This window comes from Sphaeramia orbicularis, chromosome 4 (assembly GCF_902148855.1).
Source record: "Sphaeramia orbicularis chromosome 4, fSphaOr1.1, whole genome shotgun sequence".
NCBI lineage: Eukaryota > Metazoa > Chordata > Actinopteri > Kurtiformes > Apogonidae > Sphaeramia > Sphaeramia orbicularis.
The window spans coordinates 6,084,106-6,098,554 of NC_043960.1; positions in this window are offsets into that span (position 1 = coordinate 6,084,106).

The window sequence follows — 14,449 nt, forward strand, 5'->3', positions numbered from 1 at the left end:
AATTTTTGAAATTTTAAAAATCTTTATTGGTTTATAATGGGAAAAATGTCAAAGTGATATAACTTCAAAACAGTTAAAAATACTGATAGATTTACTGTTGGTAATAAATAGGAAGTCACATATGGGCTTTCATTTGGTGCCATGACCTTTGACCTTGATTGACCTTGAAAGGTCAAACCCAAGGTCATCTATGTCCAGATTTCTAGAAACTTCTCCAAAACCGTCATCCAGAATCAACTGAAATTCACAGCAGAGGTTCTCTGGGGTAAGGTTTACCAAGATTGTGACTTTTGGATTTATTTTTATCAATTTTTGAAATAAAATCCCCATTGGTTTATAATGGGAAACATTTCAAAGTGCTATAACTTGAAAACAGTTGAATACATTGATCTAATTACTATTGGTGATAGATAGGAAGTCACATATGGGCTTTCATTTGGTGCCATGACCTTTGACCTTGACCGACCTTGAAAAGTCAAACAAATGCCAATTAATGTCTTTAAATATACCGTTGGACTACAGGACCCTTGGTGGTATTTTTAAACTATATGGACAAAAATATTGGGACACATCATGTCTATAGCTGTAAGATATCCAGTTCATGCTGATGTGAGATAAAAACATAAAATCATAATTATGGATTTTAAAAAAAAAATCTATGGTGGGAGAAATGAAGTAAAAACCATCTCTGAAGCATTTTGAAAGCAAAGATAACATAATATTTTTGTCCATATCGTTTATAAACATCAATATTTCCTTAGTACATGGTTAGTTGTGGTAGAAAATTATTTACAGTCAGAGCATGAAAAATATTTTAGAAATTTAAAGGTAGAATATTTAAAATCATAGTCATGGATGAAAAAAAAAATGTTGAGAGAAATGAAGTAAAAACTATATCAAAAATATCAGTTCAAACAATTTAAACCAAATTAACCAAAGCAAAGATATTTATCCCAATATAAAACTATATTAGGACATTTATTGTTTTGTATCCCAGACCCCTGTTAGAAAACAAACACCTGAATTTCACGTGTCCATATACTTTTGTCCCACTGACCTTCATTTGCACATGTCAGAGGAACTGGAACTTTTTTGGGTGAATCCTGCTGCTTCATCCACGTTGTCGTCCTCATCCACCAGTACTACCAGTACAACCAGTACAACCAGAGATTCGCTGCATTTTCCGTTGTGATCATTCCCTCTCAAAAGAAAAACAGAAACAAAAACACCCAAATGGACAAAAGGACAATGACCGCCCCTGATGTAAATGTACTAAATGTCATTCGTGTGTATTTATTCCATGAACCTGCCTTTATAATGTGACTGTGCTGCCAATACTGTTTTATTCTGTCGTAGAACGTTCCACTGGACTTCTCATCTCACTGCTGCTCATCCACACTTTCAGAAATAGTTAAAGACAAGAAGTTAATGAGATTTTGTATTTCTTTTTTTTTTTTTTTTTTTTTTATGTGAATTTTATTCCTTCAATTATTGTCTGATACACATAGAAAGTGTACTGTTTAGTTCAAATGAGTGTGTTAATTTATTTTACATCTGCAAACTGTCACATGTGGTGATTAAACTGGAAACAAACATGTGCATTCCTACTGTTCTGTACTTTCATTTGTGTGTTGTTGTTTTTTTTTAAAGAATTGGATTCACAAATTTATAAATTGCTTTACTCCTTAAAATAACAGGCTTGTACTGAGGGATTATTATCATATTACACTGGTCAACAACAAATTTATTGTTTAAGTTTTTTGAGCTGATTTAGGATAATTTTGGTGTGCTGAATCCAAAAATCACATTCATTTTGCTCAATCAGGTCAACTTTCTGAACTCTGCTACATATTGGCTTTTGAACATTTTTGCTTACATTTATGGGCATTTTCACATCATATGATACAAAATTCTTTCATATTTCTTGCAATAAATGAGTTCTGAAGATTTTACTTTTGCCAATTTATGATTAATGTTTTTTTTAATATTACAGGTGAATGAAATGGCTTCGACTAGAAGATCTTCCAAAAATAAGCCTGACGTATTCTGCTACATCTGCGGTGAATACACCATTGTACCTAACAGGAACCCTGTTAGAAAATGATTTTTTTTCTCTTAAAACCTATTTTGGGTGAGAACTATATAAAAAAAATCAACTGATAGTCACAAAAATGTAATCAATTTTGTGAGAGGATCAAATTTTTCAAAATCAAATTAGCAAAAAAAACCCCTGACCTGATTGAGAAAAACAGATGTCATTTTTGGATTTAGCGGTGCAACATGGTCCTAATTCAGTTGAAAAAACCTAGACAACTTGCAAAAAACATTTTTTTGTAACCCAGTGTTATCAACTCCACTGATATCACTAGTACTTTAATGTAATGTAACTTATGATGTAAAATGGAAATCAACTCTGGTTTGGACGAGGTGAAAGAAATACGTTAGTTCTAGAATCTGTTTTATTAATTCTCAAACACCTGCACGTGCACTGGAAACTAAAGTATCTACTGATGTAAAGTGTTTAGTAACTTTTTAACCACTAATCCTATTAATACATGTAAATAATTGGTGTAAAATACAGTTATTTATCTTTTCATGGTCATCAGATATGACCCATTTGGATGTTCAGAGGCTCCGTAGTTACCATGGAAACACCGTCATCTTCTACAACATTGATTCACCAGTAAAACCCATGGAGTTGGATCAATGACAGTGGAAGGACACACTGGGTTTATGTTCAATTCATGAGAAATTTTACTGAAAAAGTCATATTTTCCCAAATCAAAGTCCATCTACGACTTCTATCAGAGCTCAATAGTAACTATATTAATATCTGTAATCATTTACATGTTAGAAACCATCAAAATATGGACCATTATAAAGGCAAAGGCTTAATTAGCATTAAGAAAATTCATGAAAAATGCAAAAATCAACATTTCTCAAAACTATGAAGAAATGTTGTAGACATTGTCCCAAGGAAGCTCCATAAAAAATGGTTCATGAATCCGACCAGTAGTTTTGTCGGAGAAGGCGTTTGAAGAAATTGCTAACGGAGACGACGCCTTCACATTAGCTAAAAAAACCCCCCTCAACTTAACGTTTATTAATACAAGGTTGGTTTGTGTTGTTCAAATTTTATATGAGTTTTTAAAACCTTTTTTTTCCATTTACTTATAATGGCAGAAATGTATCTGTGCTGTCATCAGAACACACAGACATGATGACATCAGCTGGATCGATGCCAAAACAAGCTCCAACAGGTGCAAGGGGCGGGGTTTGTTGTACCTGGAACCACCTGTTTTACTATAGATTGAATCGGTCTGGATGTGGAACCTGAACTAAAATGATTTAAACATCACTGATTACACTGGGTTACAAAAAAATGTTTTTTGCAAGTTGTCTAGGTTTTTTCAACTGAATTAGGACCATTTTGCACCGCTAAATCCAAAAATGACATCTGTTTTTCTCAATCAGGTCAGTTTTTTTTTTGCTAATTTCATTTTGAAAAATTTGATCTTCTCGCAAAATATAATAATTAATACCAAAATCAGATTGGTAAGCACACTTTATGAAACTTGTGACTTGATTCCTGTTAGGTACAATGGTGTATTCACCGCAGATGTAGCAGAATACGTCAGGGTTATTTTTGCAAGATCTTCTAGTCGAAGCCATTTCATTCACCTGTAATATTAAAAAAAACATTAATCATAAATTGGCAAAAGTCAAATCTTCAGAACTCGTTTATTGCAAGAAATATGAAAGAATTTTGTATCATATGATGTGAAAATGCCCATAAATGTAAGCAAAAATGTTCAAAAGCCAGTATGTAGCATAGTTCAGAAAGTTGACCTGATTGAGCAAAATGAATGTGATTTTTGGATTCAGCACACCAGAATTATCCTAAATCAGCTCAAAAAACTTAATAAATTTGTTGTTGACCAGTGTAATTACTTTTTGTGAGTTATTTTTTAGCTGAACTGGACCCTTTGCTGGGCCGGTTTTGGTCCACAGGCCGCATGTTTGACACCTGTAAAATAGGGCATCAATAAGCGCTTTATACTGACAAATATATAATAATAAAACTAATAACCTATGACTACATCACTAATTTCTAAGCTAATATGTAACTAGTTAATGTAATTCTGGTAAAATCTGCCTATAATTTGTCTCTAAACACATTCAACAAACACAGAACTACAGTGAACAAGAGTCTGAAGATGCACAAGCATGAAACAGTATAATTTATTTTCAGTTCACAGTGCATACATCGTGTGCAGTTTTATCAAGTTACTCGTCAATAGCACGTTAGATTTGACCTCAGTTGTTTTCTCTGCGATGAGAACATGCAAGTGAGCACAGAATCAGAAATACCAAATCAACCAGCGAATCACCAGCACGATTTACAAGAGATCGGAGAAAGGAAAAAAAAAAAAAAGAAAAAAAAAAAGAGGCTTCATGGAACTCATCATACAGGCTTTTACGACACCGAAGAATACGACCGATTCCAAAACAAAAAAAATAAGAAGTGAATGTCTTTAAAGGTGACCCTGGGTTTACTGGACTGTACCTCAGTAGAAGTGGATGCATATCCTCCGTCAATATAAACGCACTTAATTCTCGCAGTTTCGGGACAATCACACACTAAACAGCTTTGGAAATAATTATTCGAACTCTTCAATCTGTAAAATAAACATTTTCATGGATCTTCATATATTTATAAGAACAGTCCGTTTGTCTCTAATAAATACTTCCAAAGCTGAACTCACTGAAAACTTAACACTGCTTTGTTCCGAGTACCATATATAAACGGTACGCTATGTGGACAAAAGTATTTGGACACGTTGAATTCAGGTGTTTCTTTACTAACATAGTCTGGGATTTAAAAAAAAAAAAAAAAAAGTCATAATATACTTTTATATTGGGATAAATATCATTGCATTGTTTAGTTTGGTTGAAATTGTTATCTTTTAATTTGTCTTTGTTTTTATGATGGTTGTATTTAATTGTTAGTTCGCTTTGGAAGCTGTGTTATCACTGTTTTTACTTATTTATTTCCTTATTTTATGATTCGTGTACGTCACTTTGGCCAACTGTAAAGTTCTTAAAGTGCTTTATAAATAAAGTTGGTATGGTATAGTACCTTGGCTTCCAAAATGCCTCAGAGATGGTTTTACTTGACATTGATTTTTAAATTTTTTTATTTTTTTTATCCATGACTATGATTTTAAATGTTCTACCTCTAAATTTCTAAACTATTTTTCATGCTCTGACTGTAAATAATAATTTTCTACCACAACTAACCATCTACTTTCTTCACATCTCACTGAGGAAAAAAAAAATCTCCCATTAAACTTTAAGGAAATATTGATGATTATAAACTACAGATGTGGAAAAAATTATTAGACCATCAAAAATCATCATAAACAATGGTTATGCAATCCAGTCCTAACTCCTGTGTGTATCATGTGACTAAAACAGACAGAAAAGAAAACATGGAATGCCTAAAAGCACTGTTTTTGTCAGTACAATGCCATAGATATATTAATGTAAGAACTGAAGTGATTTTGGTTTTTATCAAGAAAACATGTTAAATGGATAGATATCAGCTCTGAAATTAAACTACTATGAGCTATTTGTGTTGTTTTCATTATATTTGTCCAAACAAATGGACCTTTAGTTGGACCAGGCATTAAAATGAACAAGAAACTGAAGAAAACAAGGGGTGGTCTAATCATTTTTTCCCACGACTGTATATGGACATAAATATTGGGACACATCATATCTACAGCTGTAAGATGTCCTGTTCATGATGATTTGAGATAAAACATCAATATTTATCTGAATATAAAACTCTATTCTGACATTAGTCGTTATTGTTTTGTATCTCAGACCCCTGTTAGAAAAAAAAACACCTGGATTCAACGTGTCCCAATACTTTTGTCCATATAGTGTAAGCTGATAGTGATTTTAATCTAGTGTAACATCAATATTTTCTTAAAGTTTAATGGGAGATGTGAAGAAAGTAGATGGTTAGAAATATTATTTACAGTCAGAGCATGAGAAATAGTTTAGAAATTTAGAAGTAGAACATTTAAAATCAGAGTCATGTTTAGGGCTGTAAGAAAATATCTGCAATATATCGCGATATTTCCTTTCACAATACTGTATCGATATTTTTAGGTATTTATTCAAATGAAGATATTATGGAGGTCCATTTTTGTTTTTTTCTTTTTTGTTCATACTTTATTTATTAGTTTTCAACATTCTTGTTAAATAATATTAGTTCCTTTGTTGGGATTGAACTGAAATACTGTTCTGATGTTAGTTCTGAACTAACAGAATATGAACTTTTGAACAGGATCTGAAACTGTAATGTGTGTAAAACAGAATTTCAGTTGGAACACAGGAACATTTTGTGATATAGCATTAGATCCTGTTGTGATCAAATAAAAATGTGTTCAGTATTTGTGCAGATTTCTGGTGTAATTCAATTTTTCAAGGAAATAATCACTTTAAAAAAAGAAACAAACCAAAAATTGCCTTTTTAACAGTGTCATGATATATCGTGATATATCGTACCGTGATCCTAGTATTGTTATTTGTATCGTATGGCCAGATTCTTGCCAATACACACCTCTAGAAAAGCAATACAAAACAGAAAATCAATGTTGAGAAAAATTAAATAAAAACCATCTCTGAGGCTACTCTGATAACAACTGAAACCAAACTAACCGATGCAATGATATTTATCCCAAGATAAAACTATATTCTGACATTTATCATTATTGTTTGTCATTTGTCATTAACGCGTCCCATTATTTTTGTCCACATAGTTTGACCAACAGTTTTGGGTCATTGAAATGTGAACCCTTGACCCATGACCTTTTGTTCATCATCACTCATCGTTCCTAAAGCTTTACAGTTCCGTCCTCAGCTCAGGTTCTTCTGCGCTGTAAACCTCAACGGTTTTAAAGGCAGACGACTGAGATGGACCAGAGCCGAAGCAGGGCAGAAGAAAAGCGTACGAACATACGAGACCCCGTGTTATTTCCATCATTTTTAACCAGACGGAAGAGCTAAATACTGAAAAAAAAAAAAAAAGCATAGAAATCATAAAACAAACACAGGTACACGCATGCAGATACAACATTAAGCATGAATGAACGTTGTACCGGGTACGAGCGAGCGTCAGTCTGGGCTGATTTTAAAATGCTTTAGAACATCTACGGCTACATGGGACATATTTGTTAATATACTCTACATATTCTTTTGTTTGAAAAATAAAATCTAAAACATTCAAATATTAGGTGTCATTTATACAACATACAACACCGGTCATATATTATGTAAAATATACTCAAGCCAGCAAAAATACACGTCTATTCAGTTGAAAATAAGTTCTCGTCGATATGAAATTAACTAGAGAAACTCCTCTGAGAAATGTTTTTTTTTTTTTTTTTTAAATGAAATCGTCTCAGTTCAAGTTGTTGAAAAAAAAAAAAGAAGTAGAGAAGAAGAAAAAAAGAGCACAAACTATACAAGAAATCGCCAAACAGTACAATCGAATCAAGTAGCTAATTTACAAAAAAAAAAAAAAAAAGACAAATAAGTCGAAGAAATGTTGTTAAATGCAGGCGGGGTGAGTCCCATCGAGTGAAGAAAAGAAAAAACTCTGAGTAACTCCAGCTGGACTGAAAACAAACAAAAAAAAAAACAGCTACAGAAACAAAAGTACCTAAAGTTCATTTTAGGTCAGTCGCTCGGGACCAAATAGGCTTTAAATGTTTCTTTTCTTATAAATACCCAAATTCCTCTGTTTCCTCTAATACTGTACCTTGTTGTGATCATACTGAATGGTACTCTGTAAGGCACGCGACCATTAACACACACACACTTCATTAGTCCGTTACAGTTAGCGATTTGTTTATTCCTTACAGCAGTGATTCTCAACTGGTGGGTTATGATCCAAAACTGGGACGCAAACCCGTTTTCAGTGGGTGTGGGCGAAAAAATAATGCTAACCCTACAAAAACATTTGTATCATATTGGCTACGTCAGGTTCTGAGATCTCGAACTTATCAACGAAATCAATATTTGCCTTAGAAACCTGTTATATGTGACCTGATGTGTGTTTTCTGCCCCCTGGTGGCAGCTTTTTCAATATGGCTGCTATCGTTAAATCACCCACACGCGTTTTGCAGGAAGGTCTTTGGTAATTTTCAAAAAGTTACATTAACAATAGCATTTATAGCAGTGGCTTTTCCATTGGACATCTGTGCAAAACTTTACCGATATTTACGAAATGTCAAAAAAACATAAGTGCGTAATATCATTGTTTCCATGAAATCAAAAATGTAATTATTTGCTTATTTGTTATAATAATAATAATAATAATAATAATAATACATTTTATTTGTACAGCGCTTTTCATAGAACTCATCTTATCGCAAAATGACACAAGAAGTCGCTCCATAAACATGGCGATGAACATAAATATCGTGTTGATTTACAGATATATTCATTATTATTATATATTACCCCTCTATCTCATTTTAAATTTAAAAATTATTCGGTTTCCTGGTGTGTCCACACATACTGCGCCTTCTTCTTCACTTGTTGTAACATCTGTTTTTTATTCATATGACTCTAGTTGCAGAAGAAGGTCTTTCTATTGCAGTTTCATGTGATATAACAATTTCGCTACAGCTCAAAACCACCTCTTGCCAGCGCAAAAACTTTTCAGCGAAAAATGAGAGTTTTAGCAAAATTTTCATTTTTCCATTAGGTACATTTTTATGTGCAAGTTATATTCACTAATATTCACCAGTGTTATTCTTTTTCTTTTTTAATAAACAATAATGCATAGTTACATACTTACTGATTCTTTATAGAACAGCTAAACTGTGTTAAAAATGTGTGTATCATATTTGATACTGCAGGTGCATAAGGTACTTTAGGATATATTTCTGTGTCGCATTTGATACACTGGGCGTTTTTATAAACAAAATGATATTATTAAATATTTTGGGTGGATATTGTTAAAAGGTCTAATAAACATCTCAATTCCAAACAAGTGATGTCAGGTGCAACAAACCCCGCCCCTCACACACGTTTCACCCATTATAAGTGAATGGGAAGATTTTTAAAAAATCATAAAAAATTTTAACTTTTACTTACTTTTCCTAAAATTTAATCGCATCTATTCTGGGTCACTGGCAGTCTATAAACCCAAATTGGTATGAATTCAACCAATAGTTTTGCTGCTGAAGTGTTAACAAACCAAAGCAAAAACCTGCTTCCTCTTTGGGGTAAAAATGTGAATTTTGTGGCTGGTTTTTGATAGGTCAGAGCCCCGTCCAGTCATACTCCCCAACAGTAGGGGGCGGTAATGCACTGTAATGCTAATTAACAACAGATATTTCACAGAATAAAAGAAGACCCAAAAATTTCTATTTATATCATGTTTAAACTCAGGTCTGACACTTGTAACTGGATTTCTGTGTGCACTGTAATTGGATCTGTGTGTTGTGATTTTGCATCCTGGACCTTTTTATTTTTTAGAGGACCCCAGGATGATTAGCCTGGCGTTTGTGCGTCGGCTAATGGGGATCCTCAATAAAGAATAAATAAAGAATAAACCACATCAGATCTGGTTTTTCCAACGTTGGACAAAAACCTCAGTGTGTTTATTCTTGAATAAGTGACCGAACGCACATTTAATTTTTAACTGAGTTCACTTTTTAGTTTTGGTTCAAATGTATCTAATCTACTATTAAAGGGGATATTTCCATATTTATCGTCGCCACCTGCTGGTCAGTTTGGTTTATCATTAAACTTGTCTTCTGTGTTTTCATACTGTAATATTCTGGATCATCTCTGGTTCAAAACACACCATCTTTACATTAAATAAATGTGAGAACTTTTATCGCTGTGGGTCTTGTCTCTTCATTTCTGGGTGATAGTGGGTCCTGGATCTGGACCAGTTGAGAACCACTGCCTCAGGGACACACATGGCTTACTCCCATTAGAAGTTCATTTGCAATTTGATTTTCAAGTAGAATAACGGGTTAAAAATATGACCTTTTTTTTTTTTTTTTGGATGATTTTCAATGTTTGCATAGTAAAATAAGTTTTTAAAGTGTTTTACAATGAAAAGGGCCAGAACAGAGATGGTCCTGGGCTCTTTTGGAATTACTAGGACTCATTCCTGGGCTTTTAGACGCACGCCAAAGACTTTATGAGCGAATCGTTAACGCAGAGCAGCACTCAAAAACTGGAGGAATAGCTGCTATTAAACTGCCACACCAACTGGCGTCTGGCGTAAATCAGAAGAACAACGAACCATAAATGTAATAATCCCAACACAAGCACATGAAAAAGCTTTTCTTCTTGGGTTTTTTTTTTTTTCCGGGGTTTTTGCGGCGGTGCAGAGAACGATGGGAACCACAGTCTCTGGACACGGCGTTCTCTCTCCACGGGAGAGTCTGTTCTAGGAATACTGGAGTCTGTGCGTGGGACGTCCATGCACACACTCCGTCTGCACAACCGTATTGCTTCATTACCGTACAATCATCCAACGCTGCGTCACTTTACAGTTAATGACTGGGACACGGAGGGGACGCCATGGCTTTAAAGAGTGAAGAAAGGAAGACGGACGAGTTTTATGTCGACAAATGTCATGAAAACACCAGTCAGCCATGGGTTTATCCACAGACATGTTACACTTTTGTACCTGTGGGAAATACAGCGTGTCCAAAAAGTCTGTTTACGACTTCAAAAACCTATTAGTGTTTATTGTATAGTTATAATAAAGGTTTGTATAATTAGTACGAACAGATGCAGTAGTAGTACATCCACTGTTAGTACTTGTATTTGGAGTAGTAGTATTAACAGTTATGGACATGTGGGCCCAATCCCAATTCTCATTTTCACCCCTCCCCCTTGCACTTGGCCCCTCCCCCTTGCCCCTCCCCCTTGGCACTACCCCCTGAAATGGAGTTGCAAGGGGCAGGGGTTGAAACATTCCCCTATGAAATGGTCCAACCCTTCCAGACCTGTTACGTCATCGATGCCGCTATAAACAGATGCGACAACTTTGTTTCCGAAATAATTCCCCATGTCGTCAGCGGCTGTAACCGTCTCTGTTCCACGGGCTTTGGTCATCTTTTTGCGGCTATCAACTACAAACCGCAGAAATGCGATCTATAACCCACTGAAACGGCATTAAACGGTCGATCAAATTATTAAGTTGTTTACGAAGAAAATACGTACATTTGTGTGTTTCTTTCATCACACTGCTGCACTTTTCTGCTGTCTTTACCTCCATCTTGCCGACAATTTGAACAGAATTATGGGAGATTTCTCACACCCCTCCATTTGTAGTGTGGTCCTGAAAAATCTCCATTTGAAGGGTCAAACAGCCCTCTGCCTTTGTGCTTCCCCTCCGGCTCATCGAGAATCGAGACAACACTAATCCTTCACATGAACATGCAAAATGGAGGGGTGGGGCTAAGGGGTGAATTGGGTGGGGGCCTTGTTCTACTTATTGGTAATTATACAAACACCAGCTGTTGTAGCTTTGACCCTTCAGGTAACTTCTGGCCGTTATGTTTTAAATTGAAAACAGGTGGAATATTTTAAGATGAAAGGTCTATGAGGCCAAAAAAGTTTACATGAACATGAATGCTAATATACTAATATACTATACTGAGTTATCCATGAGGTGAAAAACCATATTGGATAGTAACTATTGTTTCTTGAGGCTGCATTAATTCATGGGTTAAATTTGACCCGCTAACACTAGAGATGTGGGCCGCTTCGAACACATAACAGAGGTTAAATAAAGCAATAAAACCTTCAATATCTACTATTCATTTTGTATTAAAGGAGTGATATTTTGCTTTTTGTAAATGTAATTCTTCATTTTCCCACATTCCCCTGTGGTCTCCATAAACTGTAAATGCTCTGCTTGGGTCTGAATTCTTCATTCATTCAACTCCTCAGGTCCATCTTCCACACTATTTTTGAGTAATGACACCAGAAAGGTGGTTTGGAGCGCTGTCCCTTTAAATGCACATGAGCCACTTCAGGCCCCACCCCCTCCAGGTTATTGGCTGGGCTGCTCTGTCCCGTTCAACCAACAACTGAAAATTTGAGGTAATCAAATATTTTCAGTTTTTACTCCAACCGCTGCTGCTGACAAATAATTATGTCGTACTCGGAGAAATGTTCGTCTGAAGTCTGGACCTTATATGTGCAAATGTTGTGACGTAACCGGTTATAAAACGTAACAAATTAAGCAGGAATTAAAACAGGTTGTAGAAATCCACTTGATTTTTGCCAAGATGAATATAAAGATAGTTTTGCAGCACCTGGAGGGTTCAAATTCAAACTGTATGAACTATTAGGGTCCAAATACACAAATAAATGAACCACAGACTAAGAAAAGTGGGTTTGGAGAAATATGAGTCCTTTAATTTCCATAGATTTGTCTGCTCATTTGCTTTTGTAATAAATGTGTTAAATTGTAAAGAGACTTTATGGACACCCTGTATTAAAATCTGTTCTAAAACAACATGAGGCTGTGGATTGATGGAAGGTTTGAGTGAGCGTGTAGATTTTACCTTTAAACGCTCACCTTTTCTGCATATACGACTGGCCACTGACACCGAAACGTCCACTTTGAGGAGTTGAGAAATGAGACGGTGCATTCGGATTCGCTTCCCTTCAGAGTCGCTAAAAGAAACCTGAGGAAAACCAGGACGAGGGGATTAGTTTCTACATGCGCGTCCCGTTTTCTGGAATGCATTTCAAAAGCTTAAAAGCACGTCATATATTATCAACGACTCTTAATCAATCCAGACAAATACAGCGCTGTTTGCATTTCGGATCAGCGTACCTGTAATGGAGGCATCTACAGTTAAGACACCTTCGTATCAAAAACGAATCACATGTCCATTTAAGGCATGGTGACGACAAACATCATAGTACACAGTGTAGAATTAGTTTCAAAAGGCCCAAGAGGACGTCGTGTCTGAGGAATCGCTTTGCAGTTTTTGCGACCGAGCATTAATGGTTAATCTAAAAAAAAAAGTGCAAATTAAATGTATTCATGTGAAATGCATCGAACACGGCGAATACGAGACCGACACGACGGCGTAACGAGGAGATGTGGTCCCTTCTTAATCCTTACTAAAGTCCATTTCCGCTGCACGTCGGCTACGTCTGTTTCCGTTATTTGTGGGTTTTTACTGGCTTCGCTGTTGCATTATTATTATAAACGTTACAAGAAAGAAAACGTACTAAACAATATGAGAGTACCAGTGTTGTTAAGACATTCAGACAGATACTGTGAGAGCGGCAGTCGGCCCTCGGAGAAAAAAGAAACCTTTTATGTCATTTCTGTTTAAGTTTCTAAATTCACCCTTTATTTGATGTACTTCAAATTCTGCTCGAGGAGAGCTTAAGTGTCCTTTTTTTTTAACCGCATGAACACTAATTCCACGAAAATTGCTTCCATAAATCAGCTTCTGTTGGAAACAACTTGAGGTATTCTGTCAGATGTTTTTAATTTGTTTAAGAAAATAAAGGTTTTAGAGCTGAGTTAAAAACAAAAATGACTTAAAAAGTCTTAAAGCCCTGCATTGCACCAATTCCTCTCTTCCTGTTTTCTGCTCTGAGGCTGCGGCTCTTCGTTTATGGCCACTTAACGACATCAAATCTGGTGGAACTATTCCTGATGGCTTAAAAAAAAACAGGCTCTAGACCAGGGGTGTCAGAGTCGGTTCAGTTCAGGGGACACATCCTCCCAATATGACCTGAAGTGGATCAGACCAGGAAAATAATAACAGAATAATACAGAAATAATGTCAAATACAAAGTTTTCCACAGAAGAGGATTAGGGCAACTGGACAAAAAAAAATTAAAACTAAGGTCCAATATATATTTTTTATTATTATTCTGAGAAAAAAGTCAGAATTCAAACATTTTTCTCAGAATTCTGACTTTAATTTCAGAACAATAATTTAAAAAATATTTAAAATTGTCAGAATTGTGAAAAAAAAAGTCAAAATTCCGATGTTAAATTCCGAATTCAGACTTATTTCTCAGAATTCTGACTATTTTCTCAGAATAATAACATAAAAAGAAATATATATATGACCTTAATTTAGTTTTTGTTTTTTTTTCAGTGGCCCTAATTCTCTTCTGTACTTTTCTCTCTGTTTTAGAGTGAAAAAAGTAAAATTACATGATGAAAATGAATGAATACCATGACCAACCTGAAATTTCTGCAATTTTTTAAAATGCAGTTTTACAAATATTACACCTCAGCTTCTTTTTTTACACATGTACATTACAACTTATAGATCCCGGTGGATCTACAAATACACAAAACATTTAGTAAAAGGCAGAATATTGTTAAAATTACACTTACTTCTCTTAAGATGTT